The sequence below is a fragment of the Panthera leo genome, chromosome E3, assembly GCF_018350215.1.
Source record: "Panthera leo isolate Ple1 chromosome E3, P.leo_Ple1_pat1.1, whole genome shotgun sequence".
Taxonomy (NCBI): Eukaryota; Metazoa; Chordata; class Mammalia; order Carnivora; family Felidae; genus Panthera; species Panthera leo.
The window spans coordinates 2,356,615-2,380,147 of NC_056694.1; the positions used below are offsets into that span (position 1 = coordinate 2,356,615).

Here is a 23,533-nt window from a genome sequence, read left to right on the forward strand (position 1 = left end):
CTCCAGGAAAATCACTCCTTATCACTGAAACGGTCGTACGCTTGGGACAGCAAAAAGGCATTTCACAAACTATTGATCTGAGAATTAATATATTGCTTTTCTCCCAGATGCCACACCTCGCTGCCATTGTATGTATTAGTACCCCCGAAAACAGCATCAGGAGCAAAACAGCCTTCCAGCCTTTAATTACGTTTTACGTACTTCGTGCTTTTATGCTGTTATTGCTGTCTCGGCCCCTTCGCGCTCATTCCTCTCCGTTTCAGAATGTTTCCATCCCATCTCCCTAGGCCGAGATGACTCAGAAGGGTGTCAGTGGATCTGTATTACCGCACGCTGATAAAAAAAACAACAACACAACCACCCGCCGAGAGGTTCCTGTATGCTGAACACCTTAAATGACCCTTGACTTGTGTGTGTGCGTGTGTGTGTGTGTGTGTGTGTGTGTGTGTTTCCCCTTTAATTCCTGCAGAAAGCATGGCTTAAATCCAGGAGGAAAATGTTCCCATCTGTAGGCTAGTAATATACATTCAACAGTTTTCAATTGCTTGAGCTATGAAATATGATGATAGCCGTCTATATATCTCATGGGGGGAAAGATACCTTGAAATTCACTCTGCCACAGTATTGATGGGGAGGCATTTCTGCAGGAAATGTGCAGAATGACGCGCGGCTCATGATTTCAGCCGAAGCCCAGGAGGGCGGCCTCGTGATGGGCCATGGAGGGGCCATCTCGTGCGGCAGGCAGATGTCGGGAAAACGTAGGATCGCCCCACCCGCCACCCACGGCCGTCTGCTGTCCATGTGCCCCCTTTCCAAGGGGATAGATGACGGTCTCGGAAACTTGACCGTTTTCTTTCTCGGTTAATCAACATTAGGGTAATTGGCACATTACATCCATTTTACAGCGTGGCGTGTGCGCTTGTGGCTCCGAATAAATAATGAATAATCGCAGTAATGACCAGAAACGCGCGTGAGCTACTGCGGCGAGCGCATAATGGATGCTTTGTTTGTCTTCGGGGACTGTATTACCAGCGTGTAACTGATGAGGCTCTAAAACGCTCGGGGTTACCTGAGGCTTGAAAGGTGCTTCATCAAGCGGAGTCCGTTGCTCTGCGCACAGACCGTAAGAGTGGCCCGGTATTTGCTTGCGGTCCCCCTGTTTAAAAATGGAAAATATGCCGCCCTGCTCATCCATCACCGTGCCTGCCAAATGCTTTCTCCCCCTCCCTCTGCTTTTAGAAAAAGCGACTGGAAACGCCCAAGCAATGCCAATGGCTGAGTTATGTCTGTTTTTAGCACGCAATGTTTGAGCACCAGAGTCAGGGCTCATTAAAACTACGAATGTGGTGGCTTCTAGAATTGGCCACTTTAAACGTAGTCATCTACACATCAGTGGTTCCCGAACTGTTTTATAGTAGTCTGGGTTTTTATGAGGCATCTCTCAGTATCTGTGTGCATAACACACTTCAGTATATTTCCCCAAGGTCCAGCTGAGCACGGCACTGGCGAGCTCACTCCAGCCAGCGAAAAAGTAACAGCCCTCCGTGAAGGATGCGAAGAGAACCTGTCGCTTTATCCATGTCGACACCAGCGCGTGACCGTTACGGGACGACTAGTTAGAAGAGTTAGATGCCTTTCTGGGCGTGTGTGCTTACTTAATCCTTTTAAGCTTGTGCCTGGGAATATTTTACATTCTATAAAATTAAGCGCACTGCTCTCTACTTTGATCTTAGCCGTGTGGGGGGTGGAACACTGGCATTTCTGACCTTTGATTTTTTTAATCGAAAGGCTGGTGTCCGTTTGAAATGTGCGCACCGAAACGGCTGAGTTCAGGGTGTGGGGACACAGAGAAACTTTGCAAGGGCGGTGGATCGAGGAGCAGTCGGGAGAGCAGATAGGAGGAAGGGAGCTCGGCAAGGAGCGAGGAAGGAAGGAAGGAAGGAAGGAAGGAAGGAAGGAAGGAAGGAAGGAAGGATAGCAGGTGTGAGTTAGAACAAATTATCCTAGGAGGGATCCCACAGAAGCAAACGCTGGGAACGAACAACGAAATGCTCACCCGAGAGATAAACGCACCGAATGAGTACATTAGACGCCGTGGAGGTAGAGGGTTTCCTTCGGCATAGTGTCTGAGACACCCACGTGGGAGCTGCCCGGAGGGATGAAGCCAAACCAAAGAAAAACCGCCAAACAACCAAACACGCACACTCATGCACACGCTACACCAGCTACATATCCCATATACACGCTACTTTTCTTCAGCACTGACTTCAGCGTCAGGGGTTGCGAAGATTAAATTACGATGTGGAAATGGCCCACGCGATGTTAAAAGTACTCGACCGACAAGTGAAATGTATCAATATTCTATTAAGATGCAACTATTAAGTTGCATCAGGCCAGCATATATTCCTGTGGGTATAGCTTGTTTAGCACATGCCGTTCCAACCCTTCCAGACACGTCCCACCTCCAGGATGAGCATTGGCCTGTGTGACGACCAGAGCAGATTAAAAAAAAATTTTTTTTTAACGTTTTATTTTTTTAAGAGGCAGAGCAGGACACAGCATGAGCAGGGGAGGGGTAGAGAGAGAGGGAGACACAGAATCCGAAGCAGGTTCCAGGCTCTGAGCTGTCAGCACAGAGCCCGACGCGGGGCTCGAACTCACAACCCGTGAGATCATGACCTGAGCCGAAGTTGGACCTTCAATCGACCGAACCACGGAGGCACCCCCAGAGCAGATCAGTTTTAACACTACTCTCTGCACTTCAAAATTAGTTTCGGTAACAATTCTGTCATGATCGGCAGCGGTCATTATTTGTTTGGTTTTGGTTTTCAAATAATGACCACTTGTAAAAAAGAAGGAATTTCAATGTTAAAGATAGAGTTCAGGGGCACCTGGGTGGCTCAGTGAGTAAACCATACAACTTTGGCTCAGGTGACCATCTCGTGGTTCGTGGGTTCGAGCCCCACGTGGTGCTCTGTGCTGACAAGCTCAGAGCCTAGAGATGCTTCCGATTCTGTGTCTCCCTCTCTCTCTGCCCCTCCCCCACTCACGCTCTGTCTCTCTCTTTCTCTCCAAAATAAACATTAAAAAACATTTTTTTTAAAGTGTTCAAATTCAAGAAAATATCTCGTATGTGAACTAAAATGCATACTTAATGAAATAAAGACTACAGCTTGTGATTCACCTTGTTTCCCTGTTTTAAATTTTAAACATAAAAACAACTCCTAGTGGCCACAGGAATGGTAGAAATGAAATAACTCAAGTTTTGTTTTGTTCTTTATAATCGCTGTGCTAGTGTTACCCATTAGGAATCGGCTGTTGAAAGACAAATGTGTACAATGCCACGGGAGAACCACGAGAGGAGAACTGGTCTCAACAGAGCTTAAGCAGTTCTGAACCTGTAGGAACTTTTAAATTTTAAAGAGCTTTATTGAGATATAATCTGTGTACCATAAAGCTCACCTATTTAAAGTGTGCAATTCAATCAAAATTGCACTGGCATTCTTCTCAAAGCTAGAAGAAACAATCCTAAAATTTGTATGGAACCACAAAAGACCCCAAATAGCCAAAGTAATGTTGAAAAAGAAAACCAAAGCGGGAGGCATCACAATCCTGGACTTTAGCCTCTACTACAAAGCCGTAAGCATCTACACAGTACGGTATTGGCACAAAACAGACACCTAGACCAATGGAAGAGAATAGAGAACCCAAAATTGGACCCACAAATGTATGGCCAACTAATCTTTGACAAAGCAGGAAAGAATATCCAACGGAAAAAAGACAGTCTCTTTAGCAAATGGTGCTGGGAGAGCTGGACAGCAACATGCAGAAGAATGAAACTAGACCACTTTCTTACACCATACACAAAAATAAACTCTAAATGGATGAAGGACCTGAATGTGAGACAGGAAACCATCAAAACCCTAGAGGAGAACACAGGCAACAACCTCTTTGACCTCAGCCGCAGCAACTTCTTACTCAACCCGTCTCCAAAGGCAAGGGAAATAAAAGCAAAAATGAACTACTGGCACCTCATCAAGATAAAAAGCTCCTGCACAGCGAAGGACACAATCAGCAAAACCGAAAGGCAACCGACGGAATGGGAGAAGATATTTGCAAACGACATATCAGATAAAGAGTTAGTATCCAAAATCTTTATAAAGAACTTACCAAACTCAACACCCGAAAAACAAATAATCCAGTGAAGAAATGGGAAGAAGGCATGAGTAGACACTTCTCCCAAGAAGACATCCAGATGGAACAGACACATGAAACGATGCTCAGCGTCACTCATCATCAGGGAAATACAAATCAAAACCACACTGAGATATGACCTCCCTCCGGTCAGAGTGGCGGAAATAAACAATGCAGGAAACAACAGATGCTGGTGAGGATGTGGAGTGACGGGAACCCTCCTACACTGTTGGTGGGAATGCAAACTGGTGCAGCCACTCTGGAAGACAGTATAGAGGTTCCTCAAAAAATTAAAAATAGATCTACCCTATGACCCAGTAATAGCACTGCTAGGAATCTATCCAAAGGATACAGGAGTGCTGATTCATGGGGGCACATGTACCCCAATGTTTATGGCAGTGCTTTCAACAATAGCCAAAGTATGGAAAGAGCCCCAATTCAACTGATGAATGGATAAAGATGTGGTTTATATATACAACGGAATACTACTTGGCAATGAAAGAGAATGAAATCTTGCCATTTGTAGCAACACAGATGGAACTGGAGGGTATTATGCTAAATGAAATAAGTCAGGCAGAGAAAGACAAATATCACATGTTTTCACGCATCTGTGGATCTTGAGAAACTTAACAGAAGACCATGGGGGAGGGGAAGGGGAAAAATAGTTTCAAATGGAGAGGGTGGGTGGCAAACCATAAGAGACTCTTAAATACAGAGAACAAACTGATGGTGGATGGGGACGGGGAAGAGGGGCAAATGGGTGATGGGCACTGAGGAGGGCACCTGTTGGGATGAGCACTGGGTGTTGTATGTAAGCGATGAATCATAGGAATCTACTCCCAAAGCCAAGAATACACTGTATACACTGTATGTTAGCTAACTTGACAATAAATATTAAAAAAAATAAAAAATAAAAGGCTTCATGGTAAAAGTGACAATTAAAAAAAATAAAGTGTGTAATTCAATGGGTTTTGGTATCTATCTCTACAGAGTTGTGTAATCACACCCTAACCTAATTAGAGAACATTTTAATCACCACCCCCCAAACCAACCCGGTACCCACAGGCAGTCATTCTTGCCCCTCCCTCCAAGCCCCTCCTCCACCACCCCTTCCTACCCTCCCTCCCCCGACCCTGTGGCTGGCCACGAATCTACTCTCTATTTCTATGGATTTGCCTTTCCTGGACATTTCATACAAAAGGAAGCAGGCAGGAGGAGGACCTTTGTATCCGGCTTCTTTCATTTAGCCAAAGGCTTCCAGGGTTCATCTGGGTCATGGCATAAATCAGCATTTTATTCCTTGTGTTGCCAAATAATACTCTTTTCTCTAAATACACATTTGGTCGGTCTTTTTATCAGTTGGTGGACATACAGGTTGTTTCCACTTTGGAGCAACTACAAATAATGCTATGAACATTTACGTACAAGCTTTTGTGTTGACATCTGTTTCCTCTTACTTGAGTAGGTAACTAAGAGTAGCACTGCGGGGCCACATTGAACTCTAACATCTTGGGGACCTGCCAAACTGTTTTCCAAAGCAGCTCCACCATTTACATCCCCACCGACAATGTATGAGCCAATTTTTCCTTTTCTTGCCAACACTCGCTACTGTCGGTGTCTTCTATCATAACCATTCTAATGGGCGTGAAGTGGTATCTCATTGTGGGTTTAATCTGTGTTTCCCTGATGACTAATGACACTGAGCATCTTTCCTTGTGTTTATTCGCTATTTGCATATCTCCTTTATAGAGCTGTCCATTCACATTCTTTGACCATTTAAAAAAACGGGGTTGACTTTTTATTATTGAGTTGTAAGAGTTCTTTATGTATGCTGGATATGAGTCCCTTATCAGATTTGTGGTCTTTAGATATTCTCCCTCATTCTGTGGGTTCTTTTCACTTTCCTGATGGTATCGTTTGTAGGAAAAGTTTTAATTTTGATGTAGTCCACTTGATTTTGTCTTTTGTCACGTTGTGCACTGGTGAAATATCTAAGGAATCAGTGACTAATCCGAGATCACAAATGTATACTCACGTTTTCTTCCAAGAGGGTCATAAGTTTAGTCCTTACATTTAGGTGTGGGATCCACTTTGATGTAATATTTGTGTATAGAGTGAGGTAGGAATCCAAATTCATTCTTTTGTGGGTAGACCTCTCTTTGTCCCAGCACCCTAATTGAAAAGACAGTTCTCTCAATGAATTGTTTTGGCCTCTTTGTTGAAAATCAACTGTCTATAAATAAAGGTTTATTTTCAGAGTCTCAATTTTATTCCATTATGTACATGTCCATCCTTAAGCTAATACTACAACACACTGATTACATTAGCTTGGTAGTGAGCTTTGAAATCAGAAGGTATGAGTTCTTCAACTTTGTTATTCATTTGCAAGATTGTCTTGGCTGTTCTGGGGTCTTTAAATTTCCGCATGACTTTTAGGGCCAGCTCGTCAATTTTTGCTAAACAGGCAGAGAAGGTTTTGCTAGGAATTGTGTTGAATCTGTATATCAATTTGAGGAGGACAAACATGGGATGTCTTCTCATTTATTTACATCTTTAATGTCTTTCAATGATATGTTTATGGTTTTCAGTGTATAAGTCTTCACTTCTGTTAAATTTATTCTTCAGTTATTTTATTGCTTTTGATGCTATTGTAAATAAATAGTTTTAACTTTTCCTTTCCTCTTTTTTTTTAATGTTTACTTATTTTTGAGAGAGAGAGAGAGAGAGAGAGAGAGAGACATAGAATCTGAAACAGGCTCCAGGCTCTGAGCTGTCAGCATAGAGCATGACGTGGGGCTCGAACCCACCAACCGTGGAATCGTGACCTGAGCCAAAGTTGAATGCTTAACCGACTGAGCCACCCAGGCACTCCTTAACTTTTTCTAAATATTGTAAACAGTTTTCTTGGTTTTGTTTTCAGATTGTTTATTGCTAGTGTACAGAAATGCAATTGATTTTTGTATATTTATCTTGTATCTCTCAATCTTCCTGAAACCGTTGATTAGCTTTAATAGTGTTTCAGTGGATTTCTTGGGATCTTCCATATACAGGATCATGTCATCTGTACAGAGAGGTAGTCGTATTTTTTTTTTTTCTAATCCGTATACCTGTTCTTTCTTTTTCTTGCCTAATAGCCTTGGCCAGGCCCTCCAGCAGAAGTGCTTAGACATGCAACCTTGTCTTGTTTCCATGGCAACACCCTTGTGAACGGAACATGCTGTGTAGCTGAGCTGGTGTGTGTTGGGGGTGGACTGTTGAACTGCATGAATTCCTATGTAGAATACAGTATTTATCCAAGTTCAAGTAATAAACATGTGCTAATCTGGGGCTCACATATACGTGATTAAAACCCTATAGTAACCACAGCAATTGTTTAGCACTTAGACAAATCAAAGGTATTTTTTAAGGAGGAATTTATCACTGGCATTATGTAGCGTTGCTGGTGCAATTAGCTGGTCTGATTGTAAAATTCCCCACAATGTGTTTTCTATTGCTCACATCCAAAGCAGATGGTACCCAATGCCCACACCCCTCGGTGCAAGGATGCGTGCCCCGTTTTTCCAGCAGCCTCTGAACCGTCCTTTGGGTGTGAACCAATCCGTCTTGGGTGCACACACCGGGCCACCCACGAGATGGGCCACAGCGCCCACTGCTGCCTCCCGCCCCACCCTGTGCCCAGAAGACCCTTCACACCTGCTACGGAGTTGACTGGGATGGTCTGGGGACCCACTGAGTGGCACCGTCCACTCTGTCTCAACACTGGGGTTGGGGGCCCGTGGTCCGAGGGTGCAGGATGACAGTGCCACGGGGGCTGCAGTGTTCAGTCCGCACACCCCTGGGTGGAGCGGGGCCCGTGACAATGACATGGCTGTACTGTCGCTCATCCTGTGACCCTGGGCTCGCGGCTGCAGCTATGTTTCTCTCCCGTTAAAAGGCGCCCTGGGACAGCCTCGACCCCCTGCACCACCTTGGCGCCTCCTTCTTTCACCACCCGCCCCAGAGTGGAAGGTTTTGTTAACGTGGCATTGGTACTGAGCCTTCGGAAGGAACGAGGTGCTATGAATAAAAGGGGGGAGAAACAACCCGCTGATCTCATCCCTACCGTCTAGGGGCTTGCGTTCTTGGGTTTGTCAAAAATATATATTTAAACTTTCATTTACTAATCCTTTTACATGGAGCGGGGGGAATGGAGAGAGTGGTTTCCTTACGTGAGCTCACTAACTGAGATTAGCTATTTCTAGAAAAAGGAGCGCTGTTTTGAATAAGGAAGTGCGTGCTCCCAAAGAGGCGGTCACGGAAGGAGGGGGCTGCCAGCACCCCACTCGAGTCCCCTGGTATGTGCCACTTCTGGGCCCCAAGGCCCCATCATCACCAGCCATGCTCACCCGGGAGTCTCCATGGCTCGCGCGCAGCCCTCAGCTACCCCAGCGAACGGCTGGTGCGGCTGGAGGGTGATTACCCCAAGTCACTGTCACTCACCTGTGTAGCAGGTAACTCTGCCGTGCACCTGTGTCGGGGTCCCCAGCAGGACCGGCTGCCGCTGCCCACCGCGGTAGCTGGGTCAACAGAACGCTTTTGCTTACTGTGTCCGTTCCCCGTCCTACCCCGTCACTGTCCCACCGGGACGTTCGGGGACCTCCTCCCGTGTAAGTCACTTGCCTTCCAATCTGGTTTCAGGGTCTGCTTCTGGGGTCCCCAACCCAAGATAGAATCAACGGCACGAGGACGAGGGCTGAGAGAGGGTCTCTTGGGAATCTGGGGTGGCCACGGACACCTCCATTTTTTTTTCCCGATAGCACATCATCTACCATGGGAAGGGTCAGCAGGCCACAGCCCACGGCCAAATCCAAAGCACAGTCTTACATTCTGGTAGAGTCTGGAGTGAAGAATTGTTGCTACTTTTTTGTTTCGTTTGGTTAGGATCTCATGATGGGGACGTTTACTGTTCCCCCACCCCCCCCCCCCAGTGTTGTTGAGATATGATTGATATGTAACAGTGTATTCGTTTCAGGTACACAGCACAATGATTTGGGGTCTGGACATATTGTGAAATGCTCACCACAGTAAGTTTGGTTAACTTCCACCACTACACATAGTTAAATTTTTTTTCTCATGATGACAACTTTAACGGTTTACTCTCTTAGCAGCGGCCAAATACATACTACAGTATTTTCAGATCGCCACTTTTAAGGTTCCCACAATTCTTAACATGTGACAACGTGCCAGAAATGGCCACCAAACCGTGCGTTTTGAAACATTTTCCTGAAAGGAACGGACTCTTTTGACACACAGGGCGATACGAGCATGCTTTTCCCACGTCGAGTAGAGGGCTTGCTTTAAAAAGGTGTTGATTCATTACCCAGGAAGGTGGCGTGGGTGGGTTTACAGCCGTAGGAGGAAATCTGTCGTCCTTCTAACGTGTCAGGCGTGTCTCATCTGGGGCTATCGCCGGTGCGCGTGGGAAGCCTTTTGGGAATGTGTGGTCTGGGTCACATGACCTTGAACTGAGAGACCAGCACATTTGTTTCCAGGAAGCTCTCTCCTGTATCTGCGAAATGGGCTAAGAATTCCTGCCCCGCTCGTTTGTCGTGAGAAGCCAGTGGGGATGGTGAGTAAACATGTGATCTGATCTGTGTCCTCTCCTGCCCTCGCCACACACTTGCCTTCAAGTGGAAGCTGGAACCAAGGACAGTTTTGTGTGGCTTCTTTAAAGTTTCCAGCATCTCTGGTAAGCGTCAGACAAGCGTCGCGGTTTATAGATACAAAATGCCGCTCTGATTACAATTAAGCTTTATGCCCAAAGTGATATAAATAAGGGGAGTAACAATAAAGAGGAAAAAAGTATCACAGCCTCGGTGCAGGAATCCACGTGTGCGACTGATCTGTGGGCTCAGGGACCAGGAAAACGGAACTGCACACGGCTGGGGGACCGTGGGCACAGACTCTGAGAAATTAAGCGTCCCCTCCTTAGGAGCGAGGAGGCAATAAGGGTAAGTTCTTGGCTGAGTAACGGGCCGACCCTCCTTCCACCTCTGCGTCCCCTTCCTCTCACCCCCAGGGGGCGCTCTTTCCTCCGCCTTGGTACCAGGCTTCCACCAGCTCCCCTGCGCCTGGACCGTGCCATCCCTCTCCACCGCCAGCCTCCCGTGCAAATCCCACCCATCCGGGGGTCAGGACTGCACCCGATGGTTCGCGCACCTGCCTCTGTGCCCGCACTGCGCTGAGCCCTTTCACAGAGTAGCTCAATCTCACCATGACTGCAGGTCTTGGTTTGGGCTTCCCCGGAAACCAAGGCTGAGACGGGGAACTCTGTGCACATGGTGTACTTGGGAGGGGATCCCAGGAAACAAGGTAGGAGCAGGAGGAAACAAGGCTGGGGAGGCAGAGAACACAGCGCGCTTGGAGAACAGGTGAGCACTGGGGATGGAGGAGCGCTGCCCCCTGGGGGGCTCTGGGGACAGCTCAGAATGGCATGGGGTGACCCCCCCTGGGGAGTGCGAAGCTGTTCTTTACCCACCAGCTCCTGGAGTGTCTAGACAAGGCCCCGGGGGGCACAAAAATGCACATGCAGCTACAGGGAACCAGTGGGTGCTCACTAAAATCGATTCCAAGGGAGGAACCTTGGAGTTCTGCCAACACGCGGAGGAAGCCAGTCCCCATTTTGCAGATGAGGTTACCGGGGCTGGCCGCTGACTCATGGTGGAACCAGGGACTCCTACTCTTCTGTTGATGAGTCTCACCTCCCATTCCTCGCCCCCTGCCCAGCGCCGAGAGGGATCCAGTTGTACGGAAAAGAGCACGGATTACGTTCATGACCAAGCCACCAGCCCTCAGGCCCCAGGGCCCTTGCACATCCACCCTCGGAATCCTGTGAGGCCCAGCACGTGCCTTTGCTGCCTGTCCTTGAGCCTGAAGCGCACACATTTGAACTGGCTCCCGCTTGCAGCGTGAGGTGGGAGTGAGGTGGGGAAAACTCACTCTCAGAAGCAAGATCCAGATATGGACGAAGTCATGAGACCTCCCAGGGGAAGGGGCCTCGAGCTTCGGTCTTTGAGGGAGAAGGTGTTTCAAAGCACAGGTCCTCTGCCAAAAATTAAAATGAATTTCAGCCCTAAGTTGCATCACGTCTCTCCACACATATTACAGGGAGACTAACTTAACGCCCACCCAAGTGGCTTCTCAAGGCCCCCCGCCTCCTGTCCCTAGTGCCCAGCTGCTCCCGAGACCCTAATGGCCAAACTCACCCTCTGCCTCAACTCCTCCCCAAGCCCTGGCTGGCGGGCTCCCTTCCCCCCCTTCCCAGCCCGTCCTGTCAATCAGAGTCCAGCAAGAGTCCCTCGTCTTTAGGAAGTGGAAACCAGACACATTGCCAAAAGAGTCTCTTCAGTGGGAGACGAGAGAGAACACTTTCTGCATCTGGGCCCCTTCGATTGGACAGATATGTGTCGATGTTGATGAGTCTGGCTGACCTGTGTCCCTGGGTCCTGGGAGGGGGCTTCTGAATCCTTGCAATTTCCCAAATGACAGAGGAGCATCTGTCACTCAGGGCTCAGCCCTCACCTGGGTTTATGCTAACAAGACGACGAAGATGGGGGTGGCACACCAGAAGGGACCCACTGTGTGCTTACAGGGTTGGGGCTCCAAGTCGGGTGACGTCAGCCCAATGTCTGGGGAGGGGAAGGGGCTGGAGACAGAGTTCAACCACGTGACCAGGGATTCGATCGATCACGCCCAGGTCATGAAACCCCAATAAAAACTGGACCCCAAGACTCCCCCTGCTTTGGGGTGGTAATCAGACGTGTGCGTGGGGAACGAGAAACATCTTCCCAGTCCTTGCCTATGGGTCTCTTCTTTCGGCTGGTCCTAATTTGCAGCCCTTACCACAAAACAGTAGAAGTCAGCACAGTGTTTTCTTGGTCTAACAGTTGTTCCTGTGAATTATTGAACCTGAGGGAACCGCCGGGGGCTGCAAATCTGTAGCCAGATGGTCAGAAGTGTGGGTGGCCTGGGGACCTCTGGGCTCGCAGCGAGCCTCTGAAGTGAGGACGGTCTTAGCTGCGACACTCGACCGAACTCGTAGTCGGTGTCAGAACTGGACTGTGACGAGCGTCCTCCTTGTAAGATGATAGAACGGAGATGAAAATGTGTCATTCTGTTTGGAGGAAGTCGCTTTTCAGGTTTGACTAATTCATTGCGCTGGGACCTAGATTTTCCCCTCAGAATTCTGTCCTTGTGTTTTGTTTCATTTTTTGACTAAAGATGAGCATAAGAGTGAAAAATTGTCGGCTGGGCCTTGAAAACCGGGCCATGGTGAACTGCGAGCCTTGAAGCCTACAGTCCTGTGTCTCCCTTAAAAAAAAAAATACGTATATATGTGTGTGTATATATACATATATATATACACACACACATACGTACATAATTATGTATAATATTATGTGTATATTATGTGTATATACTATACATACATATATATATATACATATAAATGTCTGCTTACTTATTTTGAAAGAGAGAACACAAGTGGAGGAGGGGCAGAGAGAGGGAGAGAGAGAGAATCCCAAGCAGGCTCTGAGCTGTCAGGGCAGAGCCTGACGTGGGGCTCAAACTCACAAACCGTGAGATCATGACCTGAGTGGAAACCAAGAGTCGGACGCTTAACGGACTGAGCCCCCCAGGCGCCCCCGGGCTTCCCTTTTATGAGGAGATGGTCCAGTCAGGGTCAGAGGCCACATTCACAAAGAATCCCAGCCTCCCTTCTACAGATCGGGTGCATCATGACTCTGCCCAAATTCTTCCGTAAGAGCCAACAAATTAACGACTCCTGAGACCCTTGAAAGCCTCGTAAGTGGCAAAGAACCTCCAAAGGAGACCCGGTTTGCTTGGCGTCTGCAGAGTTACTGGGATCAAGCTGGGGTTCGGTGTCTTTTGTTTACTCATTTGTTTCCAAAAATAAATTTCGGGAGGACAGACCGTTAATAAAAGATGCTCCGGTGTGCTTGAAACGGTTGGAGAACCAGGCAAAAAGGCGATAAAATAGGAAACGATCGTGGCGGAGGTTTTTCGAAAGCCGAGGAGGACAGCACCAGGACCCAAGCACAGACTGTGCACCGCTGATCTTGGCCAGCTTGTGCCCCCCGCCCCGGGTTTCCAGGGCAAAGGTCCCCATCAGGTAGTCACGAAAGAGAAATGCTCTATTTGCATCTGCAGTCTGGAATTCGAGGTCCTCTGGGAATACTCATTTCTGCCATGCAACCCAAATATTTATGGAGCGTGAGGGGAGCGTGGCCCAGAGTGAGCCACTTCTGCTGGGAGCCTTCTCTCAGAGGCTTCAAATCGTTCCAGAGCCTCTGCAGCGGGTCTGGGGACAGGGTGAGCACTTCGATGTCCTATGATCCCACGGTGGGGTCCCCGGTCCTTCACCCACCAACCTCAGCTCCCTCATTCGCGAAAATGCAGATACTAATTACTACTTAGGGCGGGTCAGATAGTCCTTCCCCCACCCCCAAATTCAGGTCCACTGGCACCTGAGAATGTGGTTCTTTGGAAGCAGGGTCTTTGCAGATAGAGTCAGCTAAGGGTCTCGAGAGGAGAGCATCCTGGACTGAGGGTGGACCCTCAATGATGGGTGTCCTTGTAAGAGGAGAGCACACAGACAGACTCACCCAGGGAAAGTCCCGTGAAGACGGAAGCCGAGACCGCAGTGATGTGTCCGCAAGCCAAGGGATGCCAAGAATTCCTGCAACCGTCAGGAGCGAAGGCACGGGGAGGAGGGAGCAGAGAGCGCCTCCAGAAGGGGCAGATCCCCCAGCACCTTGATCGCGGACTCGTGGCCCTCCGGACCTGTGAGAGAACCTGTTCTGTTGTTTTAGCCGCCCGCCCCCGCCCCAGCGTGCGGTGATCAGTTACAGCACTCCCAGGGGACTGTGGCACGGTCAGGGCACAGAGGACTCCAGTGTTTGGTCGGTGTGAACGCTCGGCCAGTGCCGGCTGTTCTTTCCGTTCTCGGCTGTTTGGGTGGATGACCCTGCAGCTGCGGGAGGCGCTTGGCTCCGTCCCTCAGCTTCCGCATTTACCCACTGAAAAACGTCTTCGCGGGGGCTCCGTCTCCGTGCCCGAGCGTGGGCACGTACGCTTCGGCTTCTCCTTTATTTTCGTACGTGCGGCGGACATTGCCGATCCCCTGCTCGCGTGGCGCTCGTTGGCATCCATGTCTGGGCACGCTGGCCCGCCCCTGGCTCACGACTGCAGCAGCCAGAACCCTTCCTGAGAACCCTCTCTGGCTTTTAGCACCGGCTTGGTTTGCAGGTGGGACCGAGAGTGGAGCCCTCCCCCCACCCCCGGATCCCCTTCGACCAATGATCCGCGAGAGTCAGTGAGTAAGTCCCCAGGTCCCCACCCTCCACCTGGGGTGTTTCCGAGGTGTGAGCCACAGCTTCCTATCGTCCTACCGCCCCCAGCAGGGGTGAGCCCTGCCCGGTTGGCCACGTCAGCGAGCTGCTTGGTGACATACACAGTATTGCTTTCTTCCTGGATTGGTCCCCCGTGGCTTCTGGAACAAATGACCACAAGCCACGTGGCTGGACACAGAAGACACTATGCCCTCACAGTTCTGGAGGCCAGAAGTCTGAAATCAGCATCCTGGGCTGCCATCAGGCGTCAGTGGGACCGCGCTCCCTCCGGAGGCTCTAGGGGAGAATCTTTCTTTGCCTTTTCCGGTTTCTGGTGGTTCCCAGTGACCCCTGGCATCCTTGGATTATGGGCACATCACTCCAGTTTCTGTCTGTGTCTCCGCATGGTCTCCTCTTCTGCGGTCAAATCCCTCTCTGCCTCCCTCATATAAGGACACCTGCGAGTGTCTGAAGGCCTCTCCCAGACCGGAACAATCTCCCTGCCTCGAGATCTATAACTTAACCGCATCTGCAAAGACCCTTTTTTGCCACACAAGGTAACAGTCACAGGGATTAGGACTCGGATATCTTTGCGGGGGGGGGGGGGGGTGTTATTCAGCTGACTACACTTCCCTTCCTGGAATCAACTCCCCAATAAACTACTCACACTCCCCTCCTAGTCTCAGGATCCGAGACTATTATGTCATAGGGAATGAGAATCACTCTTTAAGGAATGATTTACACACGTGATGTACTGACATTTCTCTAGCAATCGTACTTACAGGAGTCGGAACAGGGTTGTTAAATTCTTTGAGGGTTATTAACTCAGAACCACAACCCCAAGGTGGAGGGAACAACTGGCTTGAACAGGCTTTTGGATAACAATAATCCAAAAAAAAAAAAAAAAAAAGGAAACCAGGGAGAAGTCTGATGGGGACTCTCACTGCCACTGGAAACACTTCTCAACTTCAGTCTCTGTGGCTTATAATTTGATCTATCTCGTGGGAGAGGAGTTTGGGTGGGAGGGCCCCAGGCCCGACGGAGCCGAACCCTTAGCCGTAATCCGTCACTTGTAGCGGGGTGTGGAAAGTGGGAACGAATGGTGAGCTCGTCCCGCTGGGCCTTCATCAGGGCGGGCGAGGCTGAAAACCCCCCAGTTCCCCATGGCTGCTTCCTCGACACCAACGCTGAGATCATGACTCTGCGGCCGACGCTTCAACTTTCGCTGGCGGGGCTGAAAGCCACCGTACCGTTTCTGGAGATGTTCTTGGAAGTGACGTTTAAGTGGAGACCCCGAGGATGAAAAGGAGTGAGCCGACTTAGAGATGAGGCCGAGACAAGGCCGAGACAACGTCTCCTGGCAGAAGGAGACGTAGCAGGGAAGAAAAGACCCAGGATAGGGGCGTCTCAGGTAGAATGACCACAGATCAGAGGCGGCGAGAGGCAGGGGTCCGTCGTGGCCCCCTGCCGCAGTGTGTGCGTCTCCTCAGAACATACCGGAAGGCCACCCGAAGGCCTGGGGGCAACGTCAGGACCCGAGAGGTGTTTTAAGGACATGGCTCACCCCAGCTACCGTGTGCGGAAAGCACCAGGAAAGGGGGAGGGTGGGAGCAGGAGGCCAGGTTAGGCGGCTTCGGACGCGTGGGTGGGACGAGGTGGACCTTGACTGGGGGGCACCCTGGCTCCACGCTCCTCTCTGGGCTGAACCGTATCCCCGGCAAACTCAAGTGCTGGAGTCCTAGCCCCCGGCACTCCTGCGTGTGGCTGTGTTCGGAGATGGGGTCTGCAGAGAGGTGACTAAGGTAAAGCGAGGTCACAAGGGCGGCTCCCAGTCCGCTCTGACTGGGGTTCTTCTAAGAGGAGGAGGTCAGGACACAGACAGGCACGGGGGACGAGCAGGTGAGGACACAGGACAAGAAGGCCATCCGGGCACCAAGGGGAGAGGCATTAGGAAGACAGCCGCCCCGCCCACACCTGCATCTCAGACTTCAGCGTCTGGGACTGTGAGAAAACAGCTTCCTGTTGTCTAAGCTGCCGGTGTTTGTTACTTTGTCACACACTGTAACAGACTGTTACGTAACACACTGTCACAGACCGCTAGGCTCCAACCCTGCTGTCCCTGTCTGACGGGTCCAGGCTCTTTTCCCCTCCTGCTTTCTCCACGGGCCTTGCCTTCTCTCCGCTCACAGCTCTCTCGCAGGTGTGCGCACGGGCTGGCCCGCCCACGCGCACACAAATGTCACCCTCTGGGGTGGCCTTCTAGGATCATGGCGGGATGGGGCCTAGAGTTCTTACGCACCGTCTGTTTGCAGATAACTCACTCCAAAATTCTGAACTGCCCCTTCGGCTGCCCCAAGTCTCCTACACATTTAGAGCGATTCTCCAACCAAACGAATGTCACTCCTACATTACAGAGGCAGACCAAATTAGCGTTTAGCAGAGAAAGGGGCTTTTTTTTTTTTTTTCCGCAAATCATATAACTCTAAATTACCTTCAATTTCCTAAATGGAATCTGGCTCGTGATTCACTCTAGTATGGAGTAGTCTGTAATGAGATTATATTATGTTTGGGGGAAAACATTCAAATGACCAAGATAATTAATTTTGCATAACAACCAACATATAGCAAGATCCAAAGCCGTAACTCAAAGCCAGCAACCTGCCGGGGCCCCTGGGGGTGATAATGTTTCTTTCAAAACACAGTAACAAAGACAGTTCCAGAGACCCGTGAAATGCAGAGGTTTTAAAGCTGGAAATGTCGGGTTCTTTCCGTTCGAGCCACAATGCTCGTATTTTCTCAGAAGCTGTCATTTACTGTGGATCTCTCCTGGGTTTGGGAAGATAAAAGAAATCCTCCGGCCCCAAAGACTATCTTGGACGCGCTTTGCTGGGAAAAATCTTTAGAGAACCCATTCCAAGTATGCAAAAACGCTTGGTGCTGTTTCAGGGCTCAGCTTATGGCAGGATGGAGAGTGTGTGTATGTGTGTGCGTCACACTCTCATCTTGTAAAAGAATAAGATCAAACCCTCTTTGGTTCTTTGAATCCTCATTGCCAGGTGGCTTGATTTGTGTATCAGACTTGTCTGAACATCTGGGAAGGAACTGACGCGCGGCGTGGCAGCAATTTTCCGGTTCTGATTCATTGTTAAAATCACCTCCGAAAGAGCCAGGACCTGGCAGGCCGCGCCCCCCCATCCTTGTATCCCTTGGCTGCGTGTAATTCTAACACAGTCTAGGAATTATGTGTGAGATTGGGAGCCAGAGAAGCTACATTCTTGCAAAGATCTGCTGCTAACTGCCTGCATGGTCTCGAAAATAAATTCCTGCACTCAAACACTGATGCATGAATCTGTGCACAGTTGCCCCGCCCACAACAGCCAGGAGAGGAGAACGGAGATGTCCATCAGCAGATGAGGGGATAAAACAAACTGTGGTACGTCCACGCGGCAGAACACTACTCAGCCATAAAAAGGAACTAAATCCTGAACACAGATGCTAAGTGACAGAAGCCAGACACAAAAAGGTCACGTGCTGTAGAATTCCTTTTACGTGAAATATTCAGCATAGGTAGATCCCCAGAGTCAGAACGCAGATCGGTGGGTGCCCGGGGCTGTGACAAGGAGGGAGTGGGCAGTGACAGCTTCACGGTACGGGATTCCCTTTTGGGGTGAGAGTGTTTTGGAACCAGGTAGAGGTGGTGATTGCACAACATTGTGAATCGTGCACTTAAAAAACCTTTTTTTAACCTTTATTTATTTTTGAGAGAGAGCATGAGCGGGATAGGAGCAGACAGAGAGGGAGACACAGAATCCGAAATAGGCTCCAGGCTCTGAGCTGTCAGCACAGAGCCCGACGTGGGGCTCGAACCCACGAACCACGAGACCATGACCTGAGCCGAAGTCGGACGCTTAACCAACTGAACCCCCCAGGTGCCCCATGAGAGTTGTGCACTTTAAAATGGTTAACTTTAGCCTGGCTCGGTCAGTACAGCATGTGACTCAGGATCTCAGGGTTGTGAGCTAGAGCCCCAGGTGGGGTGTGGAAATTACTCAAAACTAAAATTTTAAAAATAAAGTAAAATAAAACAGCTAACTTTACATTACACGAATTTTACCTCCATTAAAGAAAGAGACGTTCCTGCTGTCACTGTCCACCCCCTGCACCCCTCCCCCCCCAGATCTTGGGGACTTTCTGGGAAAATCAGGGCGATGGACGCCCAAGAGAGACTATCTGGGCTGGCCCTGTGATCGGCTGGAACAGGTGCATCAGAAGTGACGCTACGTAGCTTTCACCGCTGGGTACGAGGACCCTGCAGTTTCCGTGTAAGGAACGCCCCCTCTCAGAACCCAGCCACGGCCGGTGAGAAAGCGCAGGCCGCCTGAGGGGCCAGGATGGAGCTCAGAGGCACCGGGCGCCAGCTGTGTGACACCAGCCGTGCCAGTGAGCTATCTCGATGTTCCAGCCCGGCTGTGCCCTTGGGCGAGGCGCCGCCGCCAGCCTCACCTGGATGGAGGTTTGCTTTACGCACGGAGACAGCGATCACCACAGAGGCAGGCGCAAAAAGAAACATATCCATCTCTGCGTATCTATCTCTATACCTATCTCTGCATCTCTCTGGAGATAAAATTCCGTCTATTCCTATCCATCCCCAGATTCACAAAGTGGCTGACACAATGATGGAGGCTGGCAAGTCCATCCTCTGTGGGGCAGGCCAGCAGACCTGAGTCCCAGGGAAGATGTTACAGCTCACGTCCTCTGACAGGTGACTGGCACAACTCCCTGTTCCTCTCCTAGTCTCATTTTCTTGCAGGGCCTTCACCTGATTGGGTGAGGCCCACCCACCTCACGGAGGGTCGCCTGATTTACTCAAGGGCCGCTGATTTCACCAGGAGTCTCATCTAAAAAAACACCTTCATGGCAACATCTGGATTGGTGCTTGACCTCATCTCTGGATACTGTGGTCCAGCCAGGTTGACACATAAAGGTAACCCTTGTGGCAGGCAATGAACCTCGCGACGGTGGGCTTTGGGCACTGGGCCTCAAATTTCGCTTCCATGCTCTGCCCACATCCTCTTGGGTCCCCTTCCATTTCCAGAGCTGCCTGCCCGGGGCACAGAGAGCTGGAGCGCCTAGGGGTGCTTGGCCCCCAGAGCGGCTCCCACCCTATGACCGACCAGGCCAGGCACGGGAAGCCCCGCCCCTCTCCTCGGGCCGTGGGCACTCTGACGCCCATCTTAGGTCTGCTTCTGGGAAACCCGGCCTGACACAAGGTTGCCCTGGGAAGAGCGGGGCCAAGGATGATGCGTCCGTGTGCATTTGTGGAAGCAAATGTTTTCTGGGGTGGGGGTCGGGCTGACATCTTCCAGCCGAGGGGAACGAGGAGGCTTTCCAGGCAAGGGACAGAATTTACGTGTCCGCCCCGACTTTGCCAGCATCGGTCCTGCCTTCTCCCCACAAGGCCTTGATAGATGCTGGAGAAGGTGACCCTTCTCCATGAGGGCCTCATCCTTTACGTAGCAGAACCGAGATGCAAACCCCGTGCCCCACAGGGCGGAGTCGTGGCCTCCCTGCGTGCTCACGGCTCTCCTCTCCCCGTCACGCCTTCTCCCTGCGGCCCCCACCCCAGCCACGCCGCAGGAGCAACAAAGCACAGATGAACTCCCGACGTGAGCCACACCGTCCCCCGTACCGCTCGGTGATCGCCAACCCTACACGCTCCCGGAAAGGTGCGCTGATGTTTGGTGACGGATATGGAAATTCAATAAAAGGCAAGTTAATTAAAACAGAACAAGCTGTTGCCTGGGGCAGCAAAATGTAACTGCTTATTATGTGAGTGAATGTTGAGATACGGGGGAGTATAATTTTCTCTCTCTCCCCCTGTGTTTCTGGGAGTCTGCTTGGCAAAGTCAGAGCGGGAGTCTGCCAGACGGGGATGGCTGGTTCTAGCCTGAGATGGGTGTTATGCGCATGCGTGTGGCTGGCCCTGGGTACGGGGTTGCATGTGAAGGAAACCCACAGACTGTGGGCTCCCGGGCGGGCCCGAAGCCTGTCTCCAGCGTGCTTGTAACCCAGTGCCAACGCAGCGCCCTGCACCCGCTAAGGACACCTGTTGCTAATTGCTGCCATAGTTTCTGAAACGGGTGTCCTGCCGTGGCCCGAACTGTCTCCCCGTCCCCAAGCCATGTGCTGAAGTCCTAACTCCCCCCAGGACCTCAGCCTGGGCCTGTATTTGCAGAGCAGGTCTGTAAAGTAACCAAGTGAAAATGAGCCACGCGGGTGGGCCCTAAGGAAAAAGGATTAGGACGCACACAGAGGAAAGACCAAGTAAGGATACGGGGACAAGATGGCCATCTACAATCCAAGGAGAGAGAGCTCAGAAGAAACGACCCCCGCTGACACCTCGATCTCGGACTTCCAGCCTGGAGAACTTTGACAAAAATACAGGTCTGATGTCTAAGCCACCAAGTCTGGGGGGGCGTCTTGCTATGGTCGCTCAGCAAACTCATCTGCACCTGCCCATTTGTTACCGTTCAGGGGTCTTCAGGTGGGTGGGTGGTTCTGCCGGTGGTAGCGGAGCTCACCTGTGGCAGGGACTGGACGTCAGGGGGTCCTCAGCTGGGGACGACAGCAATGTCGCTGTGCTCCACGTGGTTTCTCATGGCTCTCGGGAGCCTGGGCTTGTTGTCAGGGTGACGGAGGGCTGGGGAACGGGGAGAGGAGGGGGGGGGGAGAGAGAAGTGGGGGAGGGAGAAGGATGGGGAGAGAGAGGGGGAGGGGGAGAGGGGGAAAGGAGGGGGGAGAGAGAAGGGGGAGGGGAGAGGGACGGGGGAGGGAGAGAGAGGGGGGAGGGGGGGGAGAGAGAGGGGGGAGGGGGGGAGAGAGAAGGGGGTTGGGAGAATGACGGGGAGAATGATGGGTAGGAGGAGAGGCAGAGGGAGAGGGAGAGAGAACAGGTCTCCCCAGGACCAGGCTCCCTCCCTGCGCACCACCTCTTTTGCTGCATCCTATTGGCCGGAGGCAATCACGTGGGCACTCTCGCTCCGGGGGTTGGGAGACAGACCCAGCCTCTCCATTGGGGACGTTGCAGGGTCAAAGGGCACGCATTTCGGGAAGGGTGGGGAAACGGGGTCTCTTCTGCAACCAACCCAGGGGATTCCTAAATGTTTTATTTTGAGTGTAAAAATCCGAACTTCAAATCTGAGGAATTGGCAGGTGGTCAAGAGGGACAGAGAGGCGCCTGGGTGGCTGAGTCGTGCGAGTATCTGACTCTTCATTTCTGCTCAGGTCACGATCCCGCAGTCGTGGGCTCTCTCTCTCTCTCCCTCTCCCTCTGCCCCTGCCCCCTCAAAAATATGACAAATAAAAAAAATAAAAAGAGGAACAGAAACGTTTACAAATTTGCAGTGACACGGTGTTTAAGGCTTATGCTGCACCTTCTACACGCCGTAAACGACAAAGCTGGTGGCAATCCCTGATCGGAGTCCAACAGAAAAACTCTGATCTCTGCCAGAGTCAGGAGTGCAGGCCGGCTGCTCAGAAAGCCCTTGTCTGGGTCCCCAGCCTAGAGGGGGTGTCCCTGCCACTGTTTCTCAGACTCCTCTGTGTCCCCCCCCCCCCCCCCCCCAGCGCTTCCCACTCAGGTCACCACGTGTGGCTCCGGGGACCTCCTCATTTGCTAGATGGCACATCAGGTGAGGGCAGGGACCTTACCTGGCTGGCTGCAAGCCCAGCCTAGGCTTGTTGACTTCTCAACTCCCCGAGGGCCTCCCCCACCCCCTAGGGGCTTCTCCTGGGAGGAAGCAGAGAATAACTGGGTTGAGAAAGTCCTTCCTTGTCCGCCTCATTCCTTTCCGGCAGCCCCGGAAATAAACGGAGATTTATTTACAAGGGAATAAAAAGGTTTGCATTTCTAATGGGCTGGGAACCATTAAGTTGATGCGATCCTCGGCCTGCCTGCCAGGGATGGGAGAGAGACAGACAGCAAAACTGCCAGCAGGTTTTGCAACTAAAACAAACCCCCCTCCACTCCCAGGCCTGTCGTGGCCCCAAGGGCCGGGCTCTGGGGGAAGGGGGGTCCTAAAGCTAACAACGGTTTGGTTTGTAGCTTTGTTTGAACCCTGCTTTGTCCGGCAAGATGTTTCTCAACAGCCCAGAAATATGTGAGTACATTCCTTGAACACGTATAATTTAGTTCCAATTGCTCCTTGCTGGTGCAAGCCGCAAATGAAAATAAACAAGATTCATACTTATTTTCAAGCACGTAGCGATAGGAGCAAAATTAACGCTGGTAAATAACACCCTTCTGAAAAAGGCTGCAGTTGGTAGAGGCTGCTCCGTACCCTGAAAACTAATTCTGTGGCGGAAAAGACCCAGTAATCAAGACGGGAACGGCAGATTTCAGGGCGGTGATGCGGCGGGACACGGGGGCCGGCCCAGGGGGCGCGACGCAATTTATTTCTCTCGGGCGTCTTCCCAGGCAAGTTTAGCCCTACAGCTAATTACCGACTTTCTATGCAAACACGAACAGAACGTGTGGGGTGCCATTCATCAAGCCGATGGAATCAGAAGACACCGTAGGACAACAGGCCATGGGGAGCTGCACCCGGGCCAAGGAGAGGTTGATGGCAACCGCCGCGAACTAGGGGGTGAAAGGCCCCTAGGCAGGAGGGCCTGGTGGCCGGAGGGGTCTGGGTATTACTGGGAGGCTGGCCACAGGCAGGCCAAGGTGTCCTGGAGGGGACCAGGAATCAGGCCTCTGGTCTGATGGGCGTATCGGACTGATCACAGGAGAGGAAGGGTTGCCAGGCCTGTTTGGGCACATGTGGGGTGCTTGGGTGATTCAGGGGCTGGGGGGGAGGGGTTTCGCTCAAAATTCCGAGGTAGACAAGGAGACGGTCCAGGGGAACTCGCTTGTGTCAAGAGGTCGATGGGTGTGGTGTCTTGCGGTG

At 51.0% G+C, this 23,533-nt stretch overlaps 1 protein-coding gene across 1 annotated transcript in view; it reads right to left on the reverse strand.

Annotated features, from left to right (window-relative positions):
• The window catches only part of CARD11 (caspase recruitment domain family member 11), a 140,799-nt gene extending 119,473 nt beyond the window's left edge, over nt 1-21,326 (reverse strand). Inside the window, 3 exon segments of the mRNA XM_042923015.1 lie at nt 11,173-11,277; nt 13,860-14,037; nt 21,167-21,326. The gene's annotated coding sequence lies outside the window, so the exon portion shown is untranslated.
• Nucleotides 21,327-23,533: the final 2,207 nt, after the last annotated feature.